This window comes from Spea bombifrons, chromosome 10 (genome assembly GCF_027358695.1).
Source record: "Spea bombifrons isolate aSpeBom1 chromosome 10, aSpeBom1.2.pri, whole genome shotgun sequence".
NCBI lineage: Eukaryota > Metazoa > Chordata > Amphibia > Anura > Pelobatidae > Spea > Spea bombifrons.
This window is the reverse complement of record NC_071096.1, coordinates 31,926,587-31,952,069: the sequence shown is the minus strand read 5'-3', so window position 1 is coordinate 31,952,069 and position 25,483 is coordinate 31,926,587. Positions and strand designations below refer to the sequence as shown.

At 44.3% G+C, this 25,483-nt stretch overlaps 2 pseudogenes; both read left to right on the top strand.

The window, feature by feature from the left end:
- Positions 1–2,466: 2,466 nt before the first annotated feature.
- On the top strand, positions 2,467–14,710 carry LOC128468020 (ryanodine receptor 3-like; annotated as a pseudogene).
- Positions 14,711–18,526: 3,816 nt separating this feature from the next.
- LOC128468017 (ryanodine receptor 3-like) lies at positions 18,527–23,394 on the top strand (annotated as a pseudogene).
- Positions 23,395–25,483: the final 2,089 nt, after the last annotated feature.

Genomic DNA, 25,483 nt, shown 5'->3' with positions numbered 1-25,483 from the left:
CTGATGTATATAATCCTCCCAGTTCCCTTTCATATACATTTTATATATAAATATATATATGGATTCTTCATAAAGCCTTTTATTAAAACTAAAATGTTGCATGGATGAGTAGATTACATTTGAATTATTATCATTTTGTCATTTGCATTAAATACCAGAATTATCCTAAAATCAAAATACCCAAGCCCTATGCCAAACAGTTATAAGCTGCCGTTGAGACGTATACAATGCACAGTATTAGTATAATGGGAATAAAATAATAAAACTTGAATATGCCATTTGTGTTTCATACTCAGCATGACACAGATTGGTACATGCAGAAAATCTTTCATCACCAAGACATTTTATTACAAACGATACTTACGAGGATCTTGGTACTGAATGCAGAAACATCACACTTTATGTCTGAACTTTAACTAGCTCATAGTTTAAAAGATTTGGAAACGGGGAACCAAATATGTATTGTTAATTGTCCAGCTAACAAGCCAAAGGACACGGGTTTAACAGACTATGGTCACCGTAGGTCATCTTTACTGTTGCTGTTCACTTGACTTCAAACCACCTCACAAAAGACTAAGGCGTAAATGGTTCATTTTCCATCTGTTTACTTACTGTCTCCTGCATGTTTCTTTCACACAGCCCATACAAGTGAAGGTACAGCATGCGCGTGAGCTGTCTGTAATAGCTAGCCTGGCTCATCCATTGATATGTTCCTTCAGTCCTAGCAGCGGCGTCACCAAGGGTACATTGCAATTTCCGCAGACGCGGTTATTATTGAATCGCGATGGACTTTCTCTTTAGAAAAATAAAAAACTCACAACAGGAGCCATCTTCAGGCCTAGCAAACTTTTTGGGAGCAATTTCCATTTCTACCAGCTGAGCCCTAGTGCTAACTGCACACAATCTAGCCTTAGAATTCTTCTCGTTCTTCTTTAGAATTACCATGTTTTTATGCAAGAACCTTTTTTTTGTATTTTTATTTAAAAAGCAAGTGTTACAGGATGATATTTAAGTGTTTTTTTGTAATTCATTTTAGAAATTTGTTTTGCATGAGCTCAGAATTATATATCCCAGATCAACCAGAGGAAGCAATCTGATCTTTAGTGCTGCATAATGTGCAATGTTATTTCCGAACCTTATGCTGTTAAATATAACTTGTGGGATTGGATCCTTCTGTGCTTTAGTACGGTACTGGACGAAGGAACTTTATTTCCCAGTTAGACTGTCCTTATACGCCAGGAAGGTGTTTTGGTCCATTCAAAAACCAAAAAGCCCTTGTGACGCCACTGATGTAGCGGTACTGTGTCGCACAATCGTAGTCCGTTTCGTGGATCGCTGTTGTAGAAATTTGTTGAAGGCGCTACTGTAAGCAAAGCTTTGATGCCCAACAAGCCTAATTCCATCGGAGCTGGCGGTTTTCACGGATAAGTATTATACAGGGTTAATCAGAGAGGTATCTCCAACCATGTAAGTGGATGTTCTTTAGTCTATATGCAGCTCCATCCTCTCCTATATTATTGCTCATGGCTGTGTTATACCTATAGCCACCTTTACTGTGTCCAACACCCTACTGAGTTCTTATTGTACTCATCATTGCTATATGTAAACCAGCTGTATAGAGATTCAGCCCTGTCTAAAACATCTAAGAACACACAATTAGATGTCTGGAGCAGCCCTACCAGAAAAGATCCCACCTAGGGCCAGTCAGTACCATCTGCAGCCTATTAACACCTGACTATGCTGGGATTACCCCAAGGCATGTCCTAAAATGATGATCCCTGATAACAAGGATTGTAGGGTCTAGGCTGCTTCCCCTGCAGACGTGATGTCTGTGACAGACAAACCATGCTTGTGTCGCTCAGAGCTTTGACTTGCTGTCTTAAAGCAACAGTCCCTCTGCGTTTTACATTTGAGTCTCTAGGCCTTTTGCTTGTAATTTTTGTCTCCGCCGTGTAGGGCCGTAGCTTGTCTTGGCCATTAATTTATTAAAAATATCTATAATTGTCTGTTTCACAGCCAAAGCCAGTGTGCATATTGTGTGCTTTCAGGAAACACACAGAATTGCCTTTAATCCACTGTTGTGCTTTTTAGCATTCTAGAGGGACCGCTTCTTTACATCTAAGATCAATTATTTGACGTGCCTTTTCCATGAGTACTTCCAGTGTAATATGTTCAGTATGTAATATGTTTCACCCGGTGTCAAATCTGTAGCTCCATCGAGTCTCCAGTCTCTATTGTGTATTGTCACTTGTGTATTGAGAGTGCTGATGTGATTGCAGGCTGTATTTTTTTTTAAAAAAACGTGGGTTACGCAGAAAATTATATAAATGTCCATATGATTGATACAAAATGATTGCCCAGGACAGATATCTTTTTCTTATGGATGTTGTTAGTGTCCTAAGTAAAATGTGTTTAAGCAGTTTGGGATGAGGAGGCTCGGTTTGACGTTTGCAGGTTTACCGCGACATGTCTGCGCAACGGTGAGTGATTTATCGACACGGTCAGTGATGTCCTGCAAATGTCATCAGGTACACCCAGTGTTCTCTCTACACTAAGATCACACAATGATCTAGCAAATAGTCATGCCAAGGAGCAGCTTCAGCCTTTTAAATGCCACGGCTGTTGTAAGGCAGCTGCGAATCAGACATTTTAGAACGTCTATCGGTGCCCTGCTTTGCGTTATTTACATCCGTGCTGAGAAGTTAAGTTGGGTGTTATGGTTGAAGGAGGGATATATGAAATTGTGACAGAAGAGCGTGGCGAGGAAGTAGAATTAAATGCGGGAGTTATTTAAGGTTTACCAAAACCTTTTTGTCAGTGTCTGATGTCGTTCTTCTCGTCCGCGTGTCGTTTGACGCTAACCACCCTTTAATGATGTCACAATGATGTAAAGGCAGTCAAACCAAGTGATTTACCTGTCGCCGATCCTGTTAAATGCTCCTGAAATGTCATTAGCCTGTTTGATACATTCAAAGATTGTTTTACAAGTATATATATATTTTTACAGAAAGACACAGATGAAGAAGCGAAGGAACATTTCCGTGGTAATCTTCACCTACAGGAAAAGGTAAAGTCCCTAGATTAAAGACAATTGGTAAATCTGTATGGGGAAGAGAAAACTTTTTAAAAGGAAGATTTATAAGCACCTATAGGAGATTTTAAATCTGTTTTCCTAAACATTTACGCACCCTCTTCAACCCATATGTTCCCGCATTCACAGCGAGCTTCCAATTCCTACTAGGAACTTTCCTTGCTAGTTAACCTAAGGCTTCTCGAGATTATCTTAAAATGTACGGAGGTTAGTTAGTTAAAACTAATGAAGTATGGCAATTATTTTGGCCAGTAAAACTGACTTCTAAGGGAGTTTGCTTATTCCCGTCGTAAGACTTGAGGATAGTGCTCAAGAGAACTTGTGAGAAGCCTCACAGTAGCTTCACTCACATCTGACGTCCCCGTCTCTTCACTCCACTCACATCTGACGTCCCCGTCTCTTCACTCCACTTCCCTCCATTATCAGCACTTCTTTAGTTGTGTATGAGGAACCTCTTGCTGATACTGTATTTGTAGGGTTGGCTCTTTGGCTGCCGAGGTGTGTTCAGATTAACTTCTCTCTCCAGCTTCATGTACTCCCTGTACGCTCTTTTGGCTGATGCCTAGCGTTCCTGTAACTTTGTTGTCATTGTTTCTGGGTTTCATGTCCCATTTTGCCCTTGTTTCTTTGGCATCTTCCACGATAACACTCTACCAGATCACGTTTGTAGCGTTAGACGATTGGACGTTAGTCTTTGTTATCGCGCCTTCCTTTTTTTAGCGCACATCTGGGTCCAATTAATTTACTGTTCCTTGTTCTGATGTACCGTAAATTCCGGCGTATAAGACGACCCCCAACTTTTCCACTTAAAAAACTCCCTCGAACGAACCGTGCCAACAGCCATTGTTATTTTAGGCATTTAATGCATTTCTCCAATTCACTCCTCATAAAAAAAAAAAGTCTTGCCGTCCAGCTGGTAGCCCCCGGAGGTGTTTGTAAGACTACGATCCTGTCCAAAAGCCCAATATGTTTAGTGGTATTATTACATGGGTAACTAATAACCCCCAGCCAGTGACTCCCCTTCTGGACAGCGGACACGCGGCACTGATCTGGAGCACTGGCGTGCTGGCTGAGGGGCACGTCCAAAACCCACGTGACTGTATTATCGGCGCTTGCCGCGATCAGTCTCCGCACCCGACGCATTTCGCTTGGCCGATAGTGTGGCGCGCGCGTCTCCTACCTTATGTTTTTGCCAGCCGCAGGCTTAGGGGGATGTGGGATCTGGGTTACTGAGACATGTGCGATATGTCATGTAGTGTTGTTGCTAACAGCAGGATTTTCAGACATGAGCCCTTTAGTAAATATCCCAGTCGATATCGTTTCCAGTTTGCCTGTGAGCTTTATCGCCGAGTAACAGCAATGCCGGTCGTGTGCACCGCGGAAAAACGATTTGCGCTTTGTCAATTTTCTGTGCAATTTCACATTGTGATCCGAGCGTTCCATCCACTGGCTTAAGTGACCATGGATATTAAGTGTCGGGGAAGAGATGTTAAGTCCCAGCTGAACGCCAGGTGAATTTACTGTACTGAAGCTTCCGGCGGCTACGTCTGTCAATTAAACAACTCCCAAATAACCACCTTCCGTCATAGAGGGAGAATCTAAACGCCGATACGTTCCCGGGGAACGGCCCAGGGGGGGATGCTTTCATTGATGTGTCTGTGATCGTGTGCATGCGCTTGCCTCTTCCTCTGTTTTGGTTCCTTTGATCTGCCAAATGTAATTGTTGTCTGCCTGTGATAATGTATTGTGGGACTTTACATCCGCACAGTGATTTGGGTCACATTGTGCTGCGATAATCCCTTAGAGAATGTGTTGGTTGAACAAATGCTTTAAGTACCAAATGTCATGTTCCTCTGGGAGGGGGAGGGGAGGCAAGTAACGTCACCCAACCCAGTCTCCTTCTACGTTTAGTTTGTCGCCGGCAGTGTCTCTCTCCGTTTATCTGTTATACATCAAACAGCGCGTCAAAGTGTGGTGTTGTTATTCCAAATGACCCATGAAATGGAATTCTGCAATGAAAGCTTATCAGTAATGCTGCCGCCCAACATCGCCAACATTATTAACAATGCCAGACTTTATGGAAATAAATAGGGGAATTAAGAATCCATCTAAGTGGGGATTCAAGGTCAGTTGAACTCTTAGAAGCACGCATTCACCTAGTTAAGAGTTATCCTGTGTTATATTTAACATTTATCACATAACTGACCCGTTGTGATACATTATTGCAGTGCGTGGTATTCGACCGCTCGTGTTTCTAGGGCCTGACTGGCCGACCCGGATAGTGGGCAACTTCCCAGTAGGCTGGCGGTGCCTCATATATATAACAACAACAACAACTATACGCTGTGCGAATTAAACAAATGAGCAGCTGAATAATAAATGGCGGTGTTATGTAACATGCGAGGTTTCTGCTTACGCCGATATTTGTCTTTTGTAAAGTGTTAGAGTAGGTGCATGTGAATCTATGTGAGTCAGGAGCAGGCAGGCTTCCTATATCCATGGGGAGGCAGAGTCTCTAGCGGTTAGATAATCTACAGAGCATACAAAGATCACCTTGCTGTGACTCCTGTATTGTGTGTAAGTATGCAGTGTTGCAGTTGTGTGTGTGGGTCTATATATACACACACACACATATATATATATATATATATGTATAGTAGTAGAACATGGTGTTGCACATCGTTCTGAGCAGGAGGGCCGGGATGTGACATTATAAGCTGGCGTTGGTCACGGAGGACAGCACAGTCCATTACTGACACCAGCCAAGGACAACCTGTTTCCCGAGTTTCCAAGTTGTTTACAAAGGTGACAGTAGTAAATATGCTGAAATCTAGCCAATGTTTCCTAGAAACCCCTAGGCTTTAGAAGCTGCTCCCCTTCAAATTCTCTCCTGTTTATGGGCGATATAGTTCCAGCCCTAGCAAACCATAACAGTGATCCATTCCAAATATGATGTGTTCACCTTAAGGAGGACCTTTAAAAGTCAACAAGTGTTGTGTGCAGCTTTTGTTTGTTTGCTTATTTAGGTGATCCACAAATACGGCAACTTGTACGGGGCAGACCGAATCGCTGAACTTGTGGGTCTGGATAAAAACGCTCTAGATTTTAGCCCGGTGGAAAAGACCCAACCCGAAGAAGGATCCCTCGTGTCATGGTGCGTACATTATTGGTATCTGTAGGCCAAACAATATGAAAGACATTATCCGTTCATTTGAATGGTAAGCACGGAAGGCGGGCTAGGACCACGCGTGCCAAATGCAGTACAAATGCTGGCGCGTCTTCATAATTTGCATGAGTCGTTAGCCCAGGGATCTGGCGCGGTTACAGCGTTTGCATAGTATTGACCTCAAGGTGACTTTGTGAAAGAAATCTCCATAAAATATAAAATGAAAGATCTCGGCGGAGGATGAAGGAGTCTTCCTTGGCTGCCGCAATGTATGTCAAAGTTAGCAGGGATATTAATCCTATGTACATGCGCAGGATCCATCACTGGTTCTGCAGCTGTATTTGTAACGCATTAGAGAGGACAGGGCTGGATAAATGGAGGTAATGGTAGAGTTGTTTGCGTTGTATTTGGCATTTTGTTTCTGCAGTCTCACACTTTTCCCAGTCCTGCAGGTGGAACCGGGAGACCCGCTGCCTTCATTTCATGAAACTAAGGGACAGGCCTGGCATAGAACCCAAATCGGAAAATACCGAGCTATCTCCAGGCGGGCAACTTACAGTACAATTCAGTACAGTCTAAAATGCACGTCTCGTCTCTCTGAATAACAGCAGACTGTCTCGTGCAGGTTGAGCTCCATCGATATGAAGTATCCCATCTGGAAACTCGGAGTCGTCTTTGCAGACAACGTATGTATTGAAACTCGGGGGGGGGGGGTTACACGAGTTTAGTTGCCAACTGCAAAAGCAATGGGTTTGTTTGACAGCAAACATTTCTTTCAGTCTTTCCTTGATCTCGCCTGGTCCACGACCATGTCTATCCTCGGGCACTACAACAATTTCTCCTTTGCTGCTCATCTCCTGGACATTGCGATGGGATTCAAGACCCTGAGAACCATTTTGTCTTCTGTTATGCATAATGGAAAACAAGTGAGTCTAAAACCAGATGTTTGGGGCAGCCACGTTGGCGATTGATCTCCTTTTACCTAATTCTAATTCTGTCGTGACCACGGCCCTAGAAAACACGACAGGAGGTCAGAGCGAGCCGGTGCCACTCGCATTACTCAGACGGCTGCATTAAGCCCGAGTCGTTTCACCGTTCAAACGGCCTAAGCCAGGCGTGCTCGTGAATAGCCGTAACGTGCGTGCCATAAGTGGGAAGTCGTAACATTTACAAGCTGTTTGCAAAGCATTTCCGATAATAGCCGCAGATCAGGCAGTAATTATCACGGTGTGCACTAGAGTCTAACTAGAGTCTAACGCGAGGTTTGATGCCAGAACGCCGTCCAGGTATGCTCTCCAGCCTTGCGGGCAAAGCATTGACAGGCTTCTGTAAAGCATGGCGATCGATTCCAAATGCTTGGAATGCTAGCAAAGTGTATTTAGTTTGAATTTAGATCCAGTCAAATTTTAATACTGTTGATCACCACCTTGCTTCTCTAGGCATTTTAGATGCAGCTCTCTCCTGGATCTCCTCATATCTGTCTAGCCGTTCCTTCTCTGTCAGCTTCTCTGGCGAGACATCGTCGCCCCTTCCACTCTCAAGGTTCAGTCCTTGGCCCTCTGCTGATTTTTCTTTATATTTCATCTCTTGGCAAACCAATCAAGTCATTTGGCCTCTAGTATCATCGATATGCAGACTTACCTGTCTTCTCCCGATCTCTGTACATCTTTCATGTCCCGTATTACCAATTGCTTGTCTGCTATTTCTTCATGGATGTCACAACGCTACCTGAAAAGTAATCTTTCTAAAACTGAACTCGTTATCTTTCCTCCCTCCATCTCCACCCCAGAACCTGAATTCTCTATCACCATTAACAACACGACTATCTCTCCTACTAACCAGGCCCGATGCCTTGGGGTCATCCTCGGGGCTTGGCCTACTATGGAACAGAGCGGGTCAGTTGTGTAGGGCGGGAATTTTGAAGAGGCCCCAAGCGCATTATTTCTTATTGTTTTTGTTTGTTTAAGCGGAGGAGAGAGAGAGAGGTGCGCCTAGTGGTCTCTCCTCTGCGAGCCCTCTAGCTCGTTGCTGGCTTGTAATGCTGAGTGCTGGAAAATGACGTCATTTCCGTCTCTCAGCAGTAAAGCAGTGCGCACCGTGGCAGAGCAGGGAGACGTGACGCAGGACTGCTGAAAGGTAAGTGCAAAGGGGGGGGGGGGGTAGATAATAGGGAGGGAGGGAGAGGAAGGGTAGATAATGACCCCTGGGGGGGTAGCTTTCAACTTTGCCTCAGGTGGCGTTATGTCTTGGGCTGGCGTTGGTCATCCTTTCGTTTGTCCCTCATATTCAGTACCTTGTCAGATCCTGCTGCTTGCACCTAAGAAACATCTCTCGCATCTGCCCATTCCTCACCCAAGAATCTACAAAAAGTCTGGTTCATTCACTTATCGTCATTTCCCGTCTTGGTTACTGTAACACTTTTCTGGTTGGCATTGCAGTGTGTCGACTTTCTCGCTTCTACAGTATGTCCTAAATGCCGCTGCTAGGCTTATGTTCTTTGCATGTTGCTCCTTTTCTACTTCCCCTTCTGTGAAACTGTTGACTGGTTTCCAATGACCTTTAGAATGACATTTCAAGTCCTTTTCCCATACATGTGTGCCCTCATAAGCAAATACTCTCCTACTCGATCCTTATGGTGGGGTTGGCTACATTAGTGACAGGAGCAGGTGGGATTGGTCACATACATGTTGTGGGAGTGGCACACACACACACACACACACACACATTGTGTCCTTTCCCTCAGAAAAAATGTCAAGATGACAGCGTTGTAATAAAAGGAAGGAATGAAGTAAACCCATAAGAAGTGTTAAAAAAGAGATGCTTTGCTGCTCTACCCCCCCTTCCCTATACACCCCAGCTAGTGTACATATTAATATGATTACCTCATTTATAATGTCCCTGAGTGTGAGTGTGAGTGTGTGTGTGTGTGTGTGTCATATGTGTTTGTTATTGCTATATATAATATTGTGTTTGTTTGTATATGTCTATTATGTTTGTTTTCCTATACTGCCTTATATGAAGTGACCTAGATTTAATCACATATCCTAGAAATACTTGATGTATTGAATGCTGTATCACCATAGCAAAGCACAAGTAGCAGTCCTGGCTGTATTCTTTGAAGGGGTGGATGAAGGCCAAAAGCAATGCTTAAGATGTCGTCCACGCTTCCTCATTTGTAACCGCTGACTTACATTGACAGTTAAGACAAGCAGATATTGGAATAGTTATCATTGGCGCGCAGCGTGATAATGGAAAGCAGAGATTTGGCTCGGCCTGGCTGCCTTAGGGTACAGCGTAAAGAAGCCGAGGGCCGGTTGTACGTCTTGTACCTGACTGAAGTGCAGCTCGGCACTTACTTACTTACACCGATGGCTTTTTTTCTTGCAGCTGGTACTTACGGCGGGACTTCTAGCTGTTTGTTGTTGTGTATCTTTACACGGTGGTGGCCTTCAACTTTTTCCGTAAAATCTATAACAAAAGCGAGGATGAGGACGATCCAGATATGAAGTGCGATGACATGATGACGGTAAGGGCACAAACGTGCACTTGTCGCAAATATGCACCCAACTAACAAATGCTGGGTGAGTTGAGCTGAAATGACAACGAAAGTAGGGTGCGTCATTTATCAACTTTTTCTTGCAGTGTCCTCATCTTTTCCACATGTATGTGGGGGTGAGAGCCGGAGGTGGCGTCGGAGATGAGATGGAAGACCCCGCAGGGGATCCGTATGAAATGTACCGTATCGTGTTTGACGACGTCAGTTTCTTCTCCTTTGTAATTATTCAAGGTCTGTCCAATGCCTGCGTTCCCCTTATTCATGCCCTAGTTCCTTCCTTTTTAACCAATAGCTTGGTTTACCATCATGATGACTTTTAGCTCTAACTAACTAATGAATTAACTGCAATGTGATGTTATTAGGTGTAGTCTGTTTTGTCATACTTCCCAAATGTGTAACCTTCGAGTAAAGTCTAGTTAATTGAGCGTTTGTGAACCTGATCCTCAGTAAAGGATGTAACACTGTATTTGCTGGATTCCAAGGTGATGTTTTTCCCAGAGCAAGTGCTCTGAAAAATACCCCTCGTCTGAAAATGGGGGTTGTCAAATAGTTCTTACTATGAGACTAAGATCCAGAACCCTGCAGTGCTGCAGGGGACCTGGATCTTTGTGTCTTATGCCCTCCTCCCAACTTCCGGGTGCTTCTGAGTCTCCTGTGTGTTGTCTGGGCAGTGTGTAAATGTCGTCTACGTGATTTGCTGCAGCTGGAAGGAGGGGCGGTTAGTAGCGGGGGTTGTCTGCATCCATCGGCGTAGACCTTTCCAGGCTGTTAGTGAGGAGAGTTCCTGGCACCGGGGGACTCTGATATCTGACAGTTGGGTAAGGTGATGGATGCAGACATCCCTCTGCTGCTAACCGAGCCTCCTCCCAGCTGCAGCGGAAGTTGTCTACGTGAATTGCATAGAGCTCTACAGGTTGGGGTTGTGTTAATCCTCTCTATGCGCCTGTGCCTCCAGATTAAAAGGGGTTAAAAGGCATATAATGGGGCAGAGTGGCATTAATGGGGGTTAAAAGGCATTTCACAGAGCACTCTGCCTTTGGAAATGCCGCCTTATGCCCTCCATTTAACACTCCCTCCCTTTTCCAAACTTACTGGAGTCCCCTGGTGCTTAGTCTGCTATATGATTGAGCGGAGGTTTTCTACGTGAATTGTGTAGAGCTCTACACGCTGGGCGGACTAAGTACCGGGGACTCAGAAGCAACGGTAATTTGGGGGGGGGGGGGGAGATAACACAGTAGGATCCAGGTCTCCTTCATCAATGCAGGGGATCTGGATTTCAGTCTCATAATCAGACCTTTTTGAGGTTTGATTATAAGACGACCCTGATTTTTAGAGGAGGGGTATTTTTCAGAGCATTTGTGCTGGAAAAAACCTTCTTGTCTTATAATGGAGCAAATATGGTGTAGGTTTTCTTAAAAACAAAAGAGTTTGCATAGTTTACATGAATGCACATTTTCTGGTCAAACTTGTTTCCTATAGGTTTGTCTGTTGAAATCGGAATATTAATCTAGAAACGAGAGATAAAGCCAATGCTTTATCTCTTGTTTCTAGATGAATATTTCGATTTCGGGGGGTTGTTTTATAATTGGGCAAATATGGTAATTCCTAGATTGGTGCCAGCTGTGATGCAAGTCCAAATGTTCTTTATTAGAGGGTGTTTGTTTGTTTGTTGTTTTATATATAGAAAGTGTTATTGGTACAAGCGGTTGTATCACTGTAGTAAGTAAAGCAATAGTTTAGTGTAAGTAAGTAAGAAGTAAAAGTAAGTCAGTCCTTCCTAACTAACGAACAAACAAAACGAAACCTAGCATTGTTAGCTATTGTGTCTTATTATTAATGTCTAGATGTTTGGAATGGCCCAATCCAATGAAATGGGTTGCTATAGTTGATGTGTGTATGTTGATGTGTTTTAATTGGCAATGTCATGTTCATGTTCATTTGTTTTGTGTGTGTTTTGTTCAAACAAACCAACCAAACCAGGTCTAATCATTGATGCCTTTGGAGAATTGAGAGGAGATCAACAAGAGCGTGTCCGAGAAGATAGATATGGAGGTATGACTTTGAAATAGTAGCTTCAAGGGACAGGCGACTTGGCCATATAGCCTTAAGGTAGGGGATTGTTGTTTCCAATATACTTTGATTCATGCTTTTGATTGAAGAAAATACAGCGACATAGCTGAGCATGGGTTGTATGACCAAATAGATGTACATTTTGGAATGACTCTGTGCATTTTTGGATCTGTAGGTATGATTAGATAAGAAACTAACAAACATACATGTTTTGATGGTGTGTATGGGGGCTGGAGTATAATTTGAATAGTTTGTTGATGTAACTAACTAACTAAGTGAGAGTTAGTTCAACTATATATGACCTTGGCTGTGCTCAAGATGGGATGGTGATGATATGTAAGTGATATATGTCTATCTGGTGGCCAATGTGTCAGCATGTATGATATGCTGTATTTGGCTTATTGACTGTATTTCTTAATGAATGTGGTCATATCATGATATATGTTGTGTAGTGTAGTGTGGTGTTAACGGACTGCAGTGTCATGGTGCATGTGATGGTAGCCGTCTGAGACTTGTGGGCATACAAGGGCTAATGTGTATTTTGTATTTTTAAACCGATGTACTATCTTTGTATAATCCTGTCATGTTTATTGTTGCTGCTTCCTGTGTGCACTGCCATTATCTTGCGGCGATGGTATTGATCCTTTGTTGTGGTGTGAACTATTGTATTGTATTAATGAAATGCCTGAGTTAATTTCCTTATGTTAACTTTCCTTTTGTATACAAAGTATTTTGTTGTTTGTAGTGTTTGACCCACCCCTTGTTTTCCTATATAACCTTGTCTGCCTTGCAATAAACAGAGAAGTCTTCCCCAAGAGTTTGGTGTGCGTCCATTTCTTTGGGGGGGGGGGGTTGTGGCAGAGTCTTGGGATCTTTCAGCATTGAGCTTAACACTTGGCAGCCTCTGTAAAGGCTGTACTTGGAGGCAGAGGGATTAATACATGCCTTCCTATCCAGTGGTTAAAGGAGTTGATGCCTACCCCAGCTCAGGTCTACTGACCCTTCAGCCTCGCTCCACAAGTTTCCTCTACTGAGACCAGCATCCTAGGGGAGATACAGTCACCGACTTGACCCTGGTCTCAGCAACACTCCTTTCTAGACGATACATCCTGGGGGAGAGGGTGCTCCAGGTATCCGTATTGTCACGGAGCACACACACAGAGATGCACTCATTGTTATGTAGCAGTGGGCGCGATTGGCGCACTGGGCAGCTGTAGGTGGGAAGGTTCCCCTGTCCATGGTGCTGAATGGTGTGCTGTAATATTTATTTTTTTATTTATGTATGTTTGTATGTATGTATGTATGTATGTGTCTAGCTGTAATGCAGATATAGCGGGAGAGAGGCAGCCACGTAGATTGATTGATTGATTGATAGATAGATAATTTGCTACCTGGAAACAGTTGATGGATTCCAGGAATATGGATATGTGTGTGTGTGTGTGTGTGTGTTTGGGTGTCTGGGTATGTTGAGGAAGATGCACAGTAAGAGACCCAGGTAGTTACCTCTTCCCACTCCCGTATTCAGGATGTTACCTGTGCTGCTACCCTCGTGTGGGATCCTCTTACCCGTTGAGTCAGACTTTCTGCCTCGTACCGAACTTTCCAAACCTCTCTGAAAACCCACTTGTTCAGGGAGGTGTACGATATTATAGTACTCCCAACCTTCATCCTAATTACAGCCATTGGAACAAATGAACGGCTTCAACACATGAGAAGCAGATCAAGTCATCCTCACCCAAGCTGTCCTCTCCTATTGTGTCAGTCCCCTCAACCACTGGCTAGATTGTAAGCTTGCAAGAGCAGGGCCCTCTTCTCCTTTGCACCAGTTTGTTATTGTGTGTGTTATTGTGTTTGTTTGTTTGGTTATAAATGTTTGTAATGAATGTAACAGCGCTGTGGAATAGGCTGGCGCTTTATGAATAAATGTAATGTAATGTAGATGCTGACTGACATATATGTATTGTGACTGACAGGCAGACACTTTTATTATATATACCCAGACAGACAGACACACACATCCCCCAATGGTCAGGCAGACACACAGTAATATTCACAGTTAGTTGTTAATATTACATTTATTGATAGTGTGCTTGCAGATTCTGTAGAGGTGTTGTTGTGGTCAGGAAGGCAATGTAGAAATACATCTGTACATAGAATAACAAAGTGCCGCAAAGGGCTCTGCTCTTGTCAGCTTACAATCCAGTTGGAGCGGGAAGTGAGAGAATAGGAGAGGACGGGTTGGGTGGGGATGAGTTGATCTGGTTCCGATGATGCGTCAAAGCTGTTGATTGATTGATTGATCGCTTGATGATAATTATGATGGTCGGGAGTACTGGGAAGGAATGTTGTACGCTTCCTTGGGCAGGTGGGTTGTCAGAGAGGTGTTGTGTTGTTGACGGTTGAGTACGAGGCAGAATGTAAATCTGAGATTTAAATGAACACCATTTTCTATGAAATATGCATGTTGTTGTAGACACTTTTGCCAACGTAGACGGGTCTTGTGAATGATTTCTTTCTCATCCTTACGTAACGAGATAACAACATACGTTTACCCGTCTGGATGCCAGGAAGATATTGACTCTGTGTAAATAGGAACTTTGTACCTTAGTCTGTGTTTGATATGGAGTAGTTGTAGCCACTATATGCTGAGTGTAACATTTTACTTAGCGAATGGTTTTGTAGCAGTCTACCTGAAATAAACCCGTTCGGAATGTGTCTGAATGATTTAATTCTTCCAGATATCTGTGTTTGCAACTCTGAAGGTTCTGCAGATTTACTCGATAGCTTCCGTGAGGCTTTCGGCTCAGGAGAGGTGTCCCCTGTATGAGGTGGGGTGAAACATTTTCGCAGTAAATAGGCAAGTAAGTCTGAGGGAACGGAGGCAGGGATGAAATGATCTAGGTGCAGTGTTGAGGATGGATTGAATTGGTGGAAGGTAGGAGAGTGACTGGATGTGAGGAATGAAGGTGTGAGCAGAGGGTGAAAGTGAGGGGGTGAAGTGAAAGTGGACTACTTGTTAACAACAACGGTAATAGAGATGATAGAATGATATGTGGCAGGAGCAGATGGTGGGTTTTAGAGGAGTTGAGCTAAAGGCAATGTGAGGCGATTTGTGATAGATGGAAGGTTAGTGGAGGTAGGTGAGGGATAGGTGTTGAGACAGACACATGGGTATTGGGAACATTTCAGAGGGTGTAGGCTTACCTGTGTTGGTTGGGGCGTGGGGGGTGCTGTTAGGGTTGCTGGGTGCCTTACTTGCTGGGTGTCCCCCTCCTGTGGTTTCCCTCCTGTTGTTTAACTCCTCTTTTAACTCGCCACTTCAAAAGATGCCACTTCCAAAATGAGGACACTTCCACAGGGTAGGAGGCACATGGAATGGAGTGACAGATAGACAGATAGCTAGATAGCTAGATATATAGGGTTGGGTGTGTGTGTGGGGTGCTGCTAGGGTTTCAGTGGTCTTACTTGCTGCTTGCTTCTTCTTGTTGCAGGTTGATGGTTGTTACCCTCCCTCCTGTGGTTTCCCTCCTGTTGTCCATGTAGGAACGTGGCACGTGGCTGTGCTCATGTGTTTTTTTGGCAGCCAAACTTTATAAGGTTCATTGACTCAGGCCCCATTAGTTCACTGCAGGTCATTCCTACAGCGTCTTCTCTTTTATGAGGGGCTCAGAGTAATCGGCCACCAGGGATTTTGTTGGGTAGTTCAATCGATGGGATTCACGTCTCCCTCCGGAATCTGCATTGGAAAGTCTTGTAGTAATTAATCGGGTAAAAGGTAAAATGCCGACATGGTTCCTTGTCTGGTGGACGATTGGCAAATCAATTAGATCTGAGGTTAGCTTCTTACTGGCTTTTATGACATTTATCATGACCAAATCACTTCTTATGTTCTTCAGTGAGGGTCACTACATTTTGTCTCTTAAAATGTGTTATTTGTGAGTTTACATTTTTAATGGTACATTACATTACAGTACATACATTACAAAGCATGGGCTCCTGTTAAGATGGAAATGCAGATCTAATGCTTACTCTGTTACGTCATTTCCAAGTGACACGCGTGTTCCTCTAGTTGAGGAGGAAAATCTAGAATGTCACCCCTTCACTGCATGAAGTTCATCTGATAGAATCCAGAACCTTGTAATGGGAGTCGGATCAGGGCAGGCCACGCAGCCCCGGAGAACGGCCTAATGCCTGAGATCAGCTTGGTATAACAACACTGAACATACTAAGGAGCACGCGGAGCCGGCTGTGCGGTGCGGATCTGCGGCTTGCGTTCCCATGATAACGAATCCCGTGTACGAGAAATGACCCATTCCTTGTCGTGCCTGTTAAAGGTTTTAATCGGGAGACACGTTTATCCCAATTGTACTTGGTATGATAGCGAGGAATGATACGGGGACATTTGCCCGGGAGGTTTTCTTGAAACCAAATGTTAACCCCTGCAATGCCACGAATGTGTCATACACAGTTGTGGCATTGAAGGGGTTAATGCTGTGCTGTCGCTCTCAGGGAGCGATCAGGCAGCAGGGGAGGGTTGGGGCTGGTGTCCACCCTCATGTGGAGACCGAAGAACCCTCTCCCCTGTCCCTGAAGCTGCCTCTGGCAGCTGGGACTCAATTGCTGGTCTATAGACCAGCCATTGCAGGGGGGAGTCTCTGATGACTGCTGTAGGCTTCCATGCTTGTGGGGGCTCATTTTTGCTGTTGCTGGCCTGCCTGGGCTTCTAGGCAGACCACCAGCAGCAGAGCCCCGTACAAAATGGGAATTAACCCCTAAATGCCGCGATTGCGGCATTGAAGGGGTTAACGCTGCACTGTCGCTCTCATGGAGCGATCAGGCAGCTGGGGGGTGTTGGGTCAGGTCCCCACACACGCAACTGCGTTTTCAGCCTACAGGCTCACTCCGTGGGAGTGATCTCAGACTCAGGGGCGGGCTCTGAGTGGCTGTGCTGTCTGCCCAGACTCCTGGGCAGATAGCAGCAGCAGCAGCGCCCCCGTGTGGTGACTCAGCCTCTTACATCCACAATTTTTTCTGGATGTAAGAGGCTGACAAAACCTAACAAAAACAAAATTCTCTGTCGCCATGGCGACCTGGCGCCTGGGATTTGTCGAGCCCTGGATTAGCATGACGTCACTTGGGATGTCGGAACAGCCGAGTGTTTGTGCGTTACTGGTGTTTGTAAAATAGAATAATTGCTTACGAGTGGAGCGACGAGTGGAATACAGATTTTCGCTTCGTTTTGTGTCGTTCTCTTACATTCTTTGAGTGTTTGTGTTTACGTTTGTGAGGTCCTTCTCTATATCCTCATTTGCGGGTGTATTGTTTGATCCTCGGTTCCTGCGCTGTTCCCCTTTCCCCGTTGTCATTGTTGACACGTCTTTCCGCAAATCTTTTCTCTACATTGCCAACAACTATTTCATCAGGAACATAATCCCAAGTAATAAAACTGTGTTAAAATAGTCACATGTCGGGTTGGGGTTGTATTTTGAAGGTTATTGTGTATAAATATGCGTGTGGCTATGTATATATGTATATGTGTATATAATCTCCCCACGTAATGTGGCACACCAGTGCTTAGGTATCTCACAATCCTTCTACAGCTTAGATTTGGGGGAAAATATCACTTCTTTTATGCACAAAATCTTGTCTGAATTCATTAGTTTGGCCGCAAAGTTCTGGAGCCGCCCTGAGATATTGAAGATGCGCTGACAGCAATGCTAACGGCGCCGATCTGTGTCTAGTGAAGTCCCTACCTTGTGATTACAGGCAGCAGAAATTGCCAAAGAGCAAGAGGACAACCTGAAGGCCGAATCTGAGAAGGCTGAGTACGCTTCTGTTGTTTGCTTTGAATGCTGATTATTAATTAGATAAAGGAGAATTACATTAAACGGACTAACACGCTTTGAATTTCGTTAACTTGCTATCAAAGCATCTGTCTCCCAAAGTACTTCCAAGAACAGAAAAAGCTGATGGAAAATAAGACACGCACGTCTGCACTTTAGAGATGTCCGCAGCACTTTATAGGTGCCGTTATGTAGTCTATTCTGTGGCCAAGCACACTGGGGTAAACTGGGTATGGATACATTAGGGAAGGAGGTCCCTGGCCTGAGGAGCTTCCAGTCTAAGTAAGATTATACCTAGATTCTGTAAAAAGCATAATTCTTCCAATGAATCCATTTTGCTTTAGCGCTTTTGGGCATCCTTAACACGTTAATGAAAAGCCGGAACAGGAAGGCTTTTCAATCTGTTGTATTGAGGCTCAGAACATTATTATAACTCTGGCACGACGTGTAATAGTGGGACATCTACTTCACTAACACCTGGGAAGCCATCTGTTGGCTATCCGGTGTCTGAAATATATCGGCACTTCTGCCTGTATTAGGTTTTGCGAGACTTAACAACGCCTTGGCACGGATGACTAAAATAAGTAGTAATGTGTTTGACTAGCTTGGGTCCGCCTGTTAGCCAAAGCCTTTGTACTCTGTACATCAGCACCTAATCGTACAATTATTTTCTCAGCGTGGAAGACGGTGAGAAAAAGGACAAAGCTAAGGCAGAGGAAGAGTCTGAATTTGTTGAAAGCAAGGAGGGTCAAATCGAGAAGAGAAGACGCGGCCAGAAGAAAGAGGAGCCGGAAGCATTAATGGCAAACTTCCTGGCCGGCTTGGAGATCTATCAAACTAAGATGCTGGTAAGAGGTTATGATAATATTCTTCATCAGGCAAGAAAACTGCCAGCTGGGCGTGGTTCTTTGTTGTGCTTCACTTTTGTGTAGTTCATTCCTACAATTCTGAGCGTTAATGAAGCATTATTTTGAGGTGTAAGTCAGGCTTTACCCACCACTGTGGGTCCCGGCTACCAAGCCTTTTAATCAACTTCAAAGAGTGACTTTGCACGGTTTCACTAAAGGTTGAAATCCAACGTCTGGGTCATAAGAATCTGTCCCAGCGAGTTCCCTGCGGGCTCAGGCCAAGCCAAAACTGTAGTGATGTTCAATAATAGTCTACACATACAGGCACTTTTATCCGTCCCCCCACCTCAAGCTCACGTGACGTTTTCATGTAATAACAATGAATTTCTGATCAATTCCTGTATGGAAGCCGAAACGTCTCCTTTATCTCAGGTGACACTTTAGCGTTTGTCTTCTTCCGTACAGGGCACTTTCATTAGACTGTGCCATTCATTTAGAAGAAACAAGATTCCAAACATTGGTCCTGGTGTCGAATGATGGGACCTTACCCCGACTATAACGTTTACTATCTAAAATGTAGAAATGCGTCTTGCGTGTCTTGCCGCGTGGCTTTGAGCGTCCAAACGTTCTAATCGTATTTTTTATTCGCTGAGAGGGAAAGGAAGATGATTTAGTGTAAAGAATGAAAAGATTAGCCCAGCGCAACATCTGCTTCTGAGCTTTATCTGAGCTCCACGACTACCGATCCTCAGAAGACAAAGCGAGGGCTTTGTCACCCCTTGCCTAATACAGACGACGGCCCATTTCTTCCATTACATTTCATTGGGATTTGTGATTAGCAGCCCAGTTTGGGTAGACTTGGCCAACATATATCTCTCGTTCTATTCCAATTGCCCCCATAAAGCCACGTATGTCTGATTTCATGTGATCTGGTATGGTTTAGTAATAAAATATATATGACAGGCGGTTAATTCCGGTGCGTACAATAGAACGCCAGAAACTGAATGTCTTACCCTTTTTTCTTGATTTCAGAACTACCTGGCCTGGAATTTCTGTAATCTCAGATTTCTGGCCGTTTGTTGCTTTTGCCACTAACTTCATCCTGTTGTTCTACAAGGTAAAGCACTCGCTAGAATACGGTCTCTTTAATGTTTCTCTGGTCGTCGGTCAAAGTGTGGTAGGAATAGAATCTTTTGTGACATTCTTCTTTAATTCTTTTCCTGTGCGAAGTCTCTTTGAAGACCAACATTTCAGTGCCCGTTCCCCATACCGGCTTTTATCGGCTCTTTTACACAGCAGCTCCTCGCCGCTTTCCCCTGTACGCAGCTCGTTATGCCGCTTAGCCGGCCGAATGCGTGGCAGGAGGGGGGTGAACAATGACATAGATCCTTTTTATTTTTATTATACTTTAAACTTAAAGCCAAATGTTACCTGTCAAAGTTTTTGAGAGCATTCATTCATTCATGAGCAGGAGGGCCGGGATGTGACATTATAAGCTGGCGTTGGTCACGGAGGACAGCACAACCTGTTTCCCGAGTTTCCAAGGACAACCTGTTTTCCGAGTTTCCAAGTTGTTTACAAAGGTGACAGTAGTAAATATGGCGAAATCTAGCCAATGTTTCCTAGAAACCCCTAGGCTTTAGAAGCTGCTCCCCTTCAAATTCTCTCCTGTTTATGGGTGATATAGTCGCAGCCCTAGCAAACCATAGCAGTGATCCATTCCAAATATGACCTTTAAAAGTCAACAAGTGTTGTGTGCAGCTTTTGTTTATTTGCTTATTTAGGTGATCCACAAATACGGCAACTTGTACGGGGCAGACCGAATAGCTGAACTTGTGGGTCTGGTTAAAAACGCTCTAGATTTTAGCCCGGTGGAAAAGACCCAGCCCGAAGAAGGATTCCTCGTGTCATGGTGCGTACATTATTGGTATCTGTAGGCCAAACAATATGAAAGACATTATCCGTTCATTTGAATGGTAAGCACGGAAGGCGGGCTAGGACCGCGCGTGCCAAATGCAGTACAAAGGCTGGCGCGTCTTCATAATTTGCATGAGTCGTTAGCCCAGGGATCTGGCGCGGTTACAGCGTTTGCATAGTAATGACCTCAAGGTGACTTTGTGAAAGACATCTCCATAAAATATAAAATGAAAGATCTCGGCGGAGGATAAAGGAGTCTTCCTTGGCTGCCGCAATGTATGTCAAAGTTAGCAGGGATATTAATCCTATGTACATACGCAGGATTCATAACTGGTTCTGCAGCTGTATTTGTAACGCATTAGAGAGGACAGGGCTGGATAAATGGAGGTAATGGTACAGGAAAAATGTCATGATGACAGCGTTGTAATAAAAGGAACGAATGAAGTAAACCCATAAGAAGTGTCAAAAAAGAGATGATTTACACTACAGGCATTGCTGCTCTACCCCCCTCTTCCCTATACTCCCCAGCTAGTGTACATATTAATCTGATTACCTCATTTATAAGGTCCCTGAGTGTGAGTGAGTGTGTGTGTGTGTGTTTATATATGTCTATTATGTTTGTTTTCCTATACTGCCTTATATGAAGTGACCTAGATTTAATCACATATCCTAGAAATACTTGATGTATTGAATGCTGTATCACCATAGCAAAGCACAAGAAGCAGTCCTGGCTGTATTCTCTGCGGTGGGTATTATTTATTTGAAGGGGTGGATGAAGGCCAAAAGCAATGCTTAAGATGTCATCCACGCTTCCTCATTTGTAACCGCTGACTTACATTGACAGTTAAGACAAGCAGATATTGGAATAGTTATCATTGGCGCGCAGCGTGATGATGGAAAGCAGAGATTTGGCTCGGCCTGGCTGCCTTCGGGTACAGCGTAAAGAAGCCGAGGGCCGGTTGTACGTCTTGTACCTGACTGAAGTGCAGCTCAGCACTTACTTACACCGATGACTTTTCTCTTGCAGCTGGTACTTACGGCGGGACTTCTAGCTGTTTGGTGGCCTTCAACTTTTTCCGTAAAATCTATAACAAAAGCGAGGATGAGGACGATCCAGATATGAAGTGCGACGACATGATGACGGTAAGGGCACAAACGTGCACTTGTCGCAAATATGCACCCAACAAACAAATGCTGGGTGAGTTGAGCTGAAATGACAACGAAAGTAGGGTGCGTCATTTATCAACTTTTTCTTGCAGTGTCCTCATGTTTTCCACATGTATGTGGGGGTGAGAGCCGGAGGTGGCGTCGGAGATGAGATGGAAGACCCCGCAGGGGATCCGTATGAAATGTACCGTATCGTGTTTGATGACGTCAGTTTCTTCTTCTTCTGCTTTGTAATTATTCAAGGTGCGTCCAATGCCTGCGTTCCCCTTATTCATGGCCTAGTTCCTTCCTTATTAACCAATAGCTGCTATGTTCCTATCTTCCAGGCAAGGTGTAATGACATATGCTCAGCTTTAGCTGGTGCTTGAGTACCTTACCCAGAAGTGGAGGTTTACCATCATGATGACTGTTAGCTCTAACTAACTAATGAATTAACTGCAATGTGATCTTATTAGGTGTAGTGTGTTTTGTTATACTTCCCAAATGTGTTACCTTCGAGTAAAGTCTAGTTAATTGAGCGTTTGTGAACCTGATCCTCAGTAAAGGATGTAACACTGTATTTGCTGGATTCCAAGGTGATGTTTTTCCCAGAGCAAGTGCTCTGAAAAATACCCCTCGTCTGAAAATGGGGGTTGTCAAATAGTACTTACTATGAGACTAAGATCCAGAACCCTGCAGTGCTGCAGGGGACCTGGATCTTTGTGTCTTATGCCCTCCTCCCAACTTATGGGTGCTTCTGAGTCCCCTGTGTGTTGTCCGGGCAGTGTGTAAATGTCGTCTACGTGATTTGCTGCAGCTGGAAGGAGGGGCGGTTAGCAGGGGGGGATGTTTGCATCCATCGGCGTAGACCTTTCCAGGCTGTTAGTGAGGAGAGTTCCTGGCACCGGGGGACTCTGATATCTGACAGTTGGGTAAGGTGATGGATGCAGACATCCCTCTGCTGCTAACCGCACCTCCTCCCAGCTGCAGCGGAAGTTGTCTACGTGAATTGCATAGAGCTCTACAGGTTGGGGTTGTGTTAATCCTCTCTCTGCGCCTGTGCTTCCAGATTAAAAGGCATATAACGGGGCAGAGTGGCGTATAGAGGGTTAAAAGGCATTTGTGGAGGCAGAGTGGCATTAATGGTGGTTAAAAGGCATTTCACAGAGCACTCTGCCTTTGGAAATGCCGCCTTATGCCCTCCATTCCATGGTTGTATCACTGTAGTAAGTAAAGCAATAGTTTAGTGTAAGTAAGTAAGAAGTAAAAGTAAGTCAGTCCTTCCTAACTAACGAAGAAACCAAACAAAACCTAGCATTGTTAGCTATTGTGTCTTATTATTAATGTCTAGATGTTTGGAATGGCCCAATCCAATGAAATGGGTTGCTATAGTTGATGTGTGTATGTTGATGTGTTTTAATTGGCAATGTCATGTTCATGTTCATTTGTTTTGTGTGTGTTTTGTTGAAACAAACCAACCAACCAAAACAGGTGTAATCATTGATGCCTTTGGAGAATTGAGAGGAGATCAACAAGAGCATGTCAGAGAAGATAGATATGGAGGTATGACTTTGAAATAGTAGCTTCAAGGGACATATAGCCTTAAGGTAGGGGATTGTTGATTCCAATATACTTTGATTCATGTTTTTGATTGAGGAAAAGACAGCGACATAGCTGAGCATGGGTTGTGTGAGCAAATAGATGTACATTTTGGAATGACTCTGTGCATTTTTGGATCTGTAGGTATGATGAGATGACAAACAACAAGAAAGTAAGAAACATACATGTTTTGATGGTGTATGGGGGCTGGAGTATAACTTGAATAGTTTGTTGATGTAAGTAACTAACTTACTAAGTGAGAGTTAGTTCAATTATATATGACCTTGGCTGTGCTCAAGATGGGATGGTGACGATATGTCACTTACATCCCATCTTGAGCACAGCCAAGGTGTGATATATGTCTATCATCTGTGGCCAATGTGTCAGCATTTATGATATGCTATATTTGGCTCATTGAGTGTATTTCTTAATGAATGTGACCACATTCATTAAGAAATACAGTCAATGAGCCAAATACAGCATAGCATATCATGTCTATCATGATATATGTTGTGTGGTGTTAACGGACTGCAATGACACGGTGCATGCGATGGTAGCCGTCTGAGACTTGTGGGCATACAAGGGCTAATGTGTATTTTGTATTTTTAAACCGATGGTCTTTTGTTTGTTTAATCCCGTTATGTTTATTGGTGCTGCTTCCTGTCTGCACTGCCATTATCTTGCGGCGATGGTATTGATCCTTTGTTGTGGTGTGAACTATTGTATTGTATTAATGAAATGCCTGAGTTAATTTCCTTATGTTAACTTTCCTTTTGTATACAAAGTATTTTGTTGTTTGTAGTGTTTGACCCACCCCTTGTTTTCCTATATAACTTTGTCTGCCTTGCAATAAACAGAGATGTCTTCCCCAAGATTTTTGTGTGTGTCCATTTCTTTGGGGGGGGGGGGCTTTCGGTTGTGGCAGAGTGTTTGGATCTTTCAGCATTGAGCTGGCACTCAACACTTGGCAGCCTCTGTAAAGGCTGTACTTGGAGGCAGAGGGATTAATACATCCAGTGGTTAAAGGAGTCGATGATGCCTACCCCAGCTCAGGTCAAGCCTGCTACCGTCTACTGACCTTGCTGCACAAGGTTCCCCTCCCACTACTGTGGCTCCTCCCCCTCCCATACACCACTCTGCCTCTCTACCCGGCTCTCTGGTGTCTAGTGAAGATCCGTTGCTGGCAGGAGGCAGAGTGGAGTATGGGAGGGGGAGAAGCCAGAGTGGCGTATGGGAGGGGGGAGGAGCCGGAGTGGCGTATGGGAGGGGAGAGGGGCCAGAGTGGAGTATGGGGGGGAGGGGCCAGAGTGGCGTATGGGAGGGGGAGGAGGCGAGTATGGGAGGGGGAGAGGCCAGAGTGGCGTATGGGAGGGGCCAGAGTGGAGTATGAGAGGGGGAGGGGGCAGAGTGGCGTATGGGAGGGGGAGGAGGCGAGTATGGGAGGGGCCAGAGTGGAGTATGAGAGGGGGCAGGCGGCAGAGTGGAGTATGGGAGGGGGAGGAGCCGGAGTGGCGTATGGGAGGGGGAGGAGCCGGAGTGGCGTATGGGAGGGGAGAGTGGCCGGAGTGGAGTATGGGGGGCGGAGCCGGAGTGGAGTATGGGAGGGGGAGGCGGCAGAGTGGAGTATGGGAGGGGCAGGAGGCGGAGTGGAGTATGGGAGGGGGAGGGGCCAGAGTGGTGTATGGGAGGGGGAGGGGCCGGAGTGGTGTACGGGAGGGGGAGGAGACAGAGTGGAGTAAAAATATTGCAGAGATTGACAAGAGCAAGTCCGAGAAGATATGGAGGTACGACTGTGAAATAGTAGCTTGAAGGGACAGCCCACTTGGCCATATAGCCTCAGGGTAGAGGATTGTTGATTCAAAGATACTTTTATTCATGCTTTTCATTGAACAAAATACAGCGACATAGCTGAGGATGGGTTGTGTGACGAAATAGATGTCCATTTTGGAATATCTCTCTGCATTTCTGGATAGAAAATTGTAGGTATGATTAGATAACAAACATACATCTTGAAGGTTTGTATGGGGGCTGGAGTATAACTTGAATAGTTAGTTTGTTGATCTAACTAACTGAGAGAGAGTTATAATATAATATATATATATATATATAAATAAATATATATATATATATATAAATTACTATATATATAAATATATATATATATATATATATGGATATAGATATATATATATAGAGATATTTATATAGATAGATATAGAGATATCTATATATGATGTATGTATGTAG